Source organism: Notothenia coriiceps, unplaced genomic scaffold (genome assembly GCF_000735185.1).
Source record: "Notothenia coriiceps isolate Sejong01 unplaced genomic scaffold, NC01 NC01_scaffold00021702, whole genome shotgun sequence".
Lineage (NCBI taxonomy): Eukaryota > Metazoa > Chordata > Actinopteri > Perciformes > Nototheniidae > Notothenia > Notothenia coriiceps.
The window spans coordinates 11,110-15,180 of NW_011354403.1; positions in this window are offsets into that span (position 1 = coordinate 11,110).

Genomic DNA, 4,071 nt, shown 5'->3' on the forward strand with positions numbered 1-4,071 from the left:
GTGTGTGTTGAGTTACGTTCAACGTTGTATTCAAACAGTTTGTTGGGTTTTCACATACAATTTATGGCAGGTGTTTTCAAAATAACATATGATGTACTCTAAATGAACTGAAGGCTTCTGTCCGTCACCAGCACATACGAAGTGAAGCTCTCAGTGTCCTGGTGTTTGACTCCTGCACAGCTTTGAGGCTCAGTACGCTGACTTGGCATCCTGCTGCTTTGACCCAAATACAATCCTACTTCCTGTCTACCAGATGCTGCGCTGTGTTTGGATGCGAGACAACATGAGAGACAAGAAGAAGACAGAGGAGAAGTATGGAGGGATTCATCCTTCCATCATAAATGAAATATATCTGAAACTGTCAACACAATTATTTACTAAATCTCATTTTTATTTCATGTTGTTATTGCATATTTAGACTTTAACTTTTTCTGTTTAAATAATGATTTTACCCTAAAAAATGTTTCTAAAAAGAAAGACTTACCCTGTATAAGCATGTATGCACACACACACACAGCCCATACGTGTCAATGACAATGAACTGACTATCAACACTGCTCATCAACCCCACACACACACACACACACACACCATGTCCCAGCAGCCGCAGAGCTTACAGTGTCAATCGATATGACAGAACTCACTTAAGCATGTATGTACATCACACACACACACACACACACACACACACACACACACACACACACACACACACACACACACACACAGAGTTTCTGCTGCAGGCTGCAGAGGTGATTCCTCCGCTCCCTGCATGATGTCTTCAGAGACACTCAAACTATTTTTAGCTCCCTCTTTCAGACGCACTCGCCCTTCCCCTGACGGATCACCCTTTCAAACGCACAGCCAACGCTCAGTCTCTCAAACACATGCTCTCCTACGTCACATTTCCCCCTCCACCTCCTCCTCTAGTCTCCTCTGCCTTTATGAGACAAACCTTCCCCCTTTCTTCTTATTTCCAACATTTCTTTCATCGTTTGCTGAACAAGACAGGGACGTTGTGTTGGGCCAAATTTCTCAAGGTTGCCAAGAATGATCCAGCTAACAGTGCAGAGGATGTGAGGTGACTCTGGAAATACACCCTGAGTGGATTTGCAGGATTTTGTGCACCATTTGCGTATTGCTGGTCAATTGAGAATATGGAATTGGTCGACGAGAGAAATCCCTCTCATTTACAATTAAGCTTAAGCGAAACATAGCACAAGATGATAAACGGAGAGGAGGAAAACAAGAAAATCACAATCAGAATCAGAATCAGAATACCTTTATTAGTCCCACAGAGCCACAGACAGCTTAGTGTTGCATATCTTAAATGCGTTAAAAAAAAGTACTAAGTTATAATATAATAAACAATAAACAATATGCTAAAAAAAAAGATAAAAACTAAAAAAGTTATATAATTTTCAAAAATACAGATCAAAAACAAATCAAATCTGCATGATACGAGATATACAAACATTTTCCACATTATCGTCAATTGGTCAGAAAAAGCTGCTTTATTTTATAACAACAGCTTAAGTTTTTACGGTCCTATACTCTCAGGTGTCCCATTTTTCAATCAGTCGGTCAGCCATACATGTACGTCTGTGGCAAACACTTCATCACAGCTTCTGATGCTAATGATGCTAATGATGCTAATGATGCTAATGATGCTAATGATGCTAATGATGCTAATGCCAAGCGTCAAAGTAAACAGTTGTAATGTTAAAAGTCAAAATAGTCACTGTAGATGCTGCATTAAAATAAACAACACTGACACAAACCAAGGCAATTGAAGTGTCATCCTGCTGCCTGCAGGAATTTGACCTTCTATTGCTTCTAATTACACCAGATCGATGCCGATCATTGATCTCCAATCACAGTTCCACTGTTTGCCTGACTGACCGTTGTAATTTGTCTCCTTGTAGATGCAAAGTATTCTTAATCTTTGATGTGATTAGCGGAAACCTCCGAATCTGTATTTGACAGCGAATGTTTTCACTCAGAAAGTTAACGTAGAGGGAAAGTACCGGGAGGGGTTGCTCTCATCTATGGACAGTTACTTCCTCTAAGTAGTTGGGCAACTTTTTGGCCAGGACACACAGGCAAAGCCAGGTGATGTAATGCAGCTGCAACAATACGTTGATCTACTGATCTATCTGGATAATGGACTCAACGTTAGGGCACATTATCAAGTCAGTTAATGTTGTTTTCAGTATTAATATTTACGGTATTTTTCTGTTTTATGTCATATTAAAAAGGGAATATTATTGGGTTTTAATTAATCTGACAAAACAAGACATTTAAGACTTTGACATCCTGGGATGGACGTTTTTTTATGAGTTTCTGACATTTTCTTGATTGACTTTAGCAGGACTCTTTTCTCTAACAACATGAGTTTAACACAGACGATCATGATGGAGAATCCAGCAGATTTATTTATGTGAGGGAGGAATATCATAATAAAGTGTTGTTCGTGACTAGCCAGTGTCTCCATGGTTTCTGTCTGGTGTTGAGAGGAATGTGCAGTTTGAGTCGGTGTGTAGGCGCCACCCCCCCGACTCACTGCAGCTCACAATGACACCACTGTCAGCAGGACATAAACAAGAAACCACAGCAGGAACACCATCGTCTCTTCCCATGTCACCGGAGAGGACATCGACTGTTTTAATGTCAGATATATCTCAGGGGGAAACAATGCAAAGGTGCTTTGGCTGTTTTGAAATGTGCAATATTGATAACTTTACACCAAGAATGTGTGTCTATCAACTGTTATATATTACAATCAGGTGCACTACTGTAAGTGGACATAGAGAGACAAGACACATTCTTGAGAAAAGAGTTTAAAAACCAATCACAACAGAGCTGTTCAGCTAACCAATCAGAGCAGACTGGGCTCTGGTTTCAGACAAAGGGTGAATAGAGGTGCTGCAGGACAGGTAGTATGAGAAAAATAAAGAGCTTTTTGAACATTAAAGCATGGAGACATGTAGAGACACTACATACTGATATACACCTGAACATCAGCAGGAGAGGACTCTTTAAAGTAGAGACACTACATACTGATAAACATCTGAACATCAGCAGGAGAGGACTCTTTAAAGTAGAGACACTACATACTGATATACACCTGAACATCAGCAGGAGAGGACTCTTTAAAGTAGAGACACTACATACTGATATACACCTGAACATCAGCAGGAGAGGACTCTTTAAAGTAGAGACACTACATACTGATATACACCTGAACATCAGCAGGAGAGGTCTCGTAAAGATTAATCAATGAGACAGTTACCTGTGCGGCAGGGTGCAAATTCCACAAATTTGGTGAAGTTTTGCACTGAGAGGTAGCAGGTTCCTGTGGCGTCAGAACGGGGGTAATCTTTTTCCGTCCTCCAGGAGTAGAGAGGGGCACAGGCCTGGGGGAGGAGGAGGAGGAGGGGAGAGATTAATGTGGTGAACTTTTAGGTGGGAGGCAAGGAAAGGCAAGTTTATTTATATAGCACCTTTCAACACAAGGCAATTCAAAGTGCTTTACCTTGGTTGCTGATTGGCTAATGGTTACACAAGACAACACATTGTTATGACATCATAAAGTGGCCAAAATCTGATCAGCTCATTTTCAGACAGGTTTTTATAGAAATGGATCAGGACAAAAAGAGAGAGAATCTTTGTGCCTGAAACTTTCAGAGTCTCTTTCCACAGAGGGGACACATGTTGATGTAGAAGAGACATGGAGAAGAGGGGAGAGAAGAGGGGACACATGTTGATGTAGAAGAGACATGAAGAAGAGGGGACACATGTTGATGTAGAAGAGACATGAAGAAGAGGGGACACATGTTGATGTAGAAGAGACATGAAGAAGAGGGGACACATGTTGATGTAGAAGAGACATGAAGAAGAGGGGACACATGTTGATGTAGAAGAGACATGAAGAAGAGGGGACACATGTTGATGTAGAAGAGACATGAAGAAGAGGGGACACATGTTGATGTTGAAGAGACATGAAGAAGAGGGGACACATGTTGATGTAGAAGAGACATGAAGAAGAGGGGACACATGTTGATGTAGAAG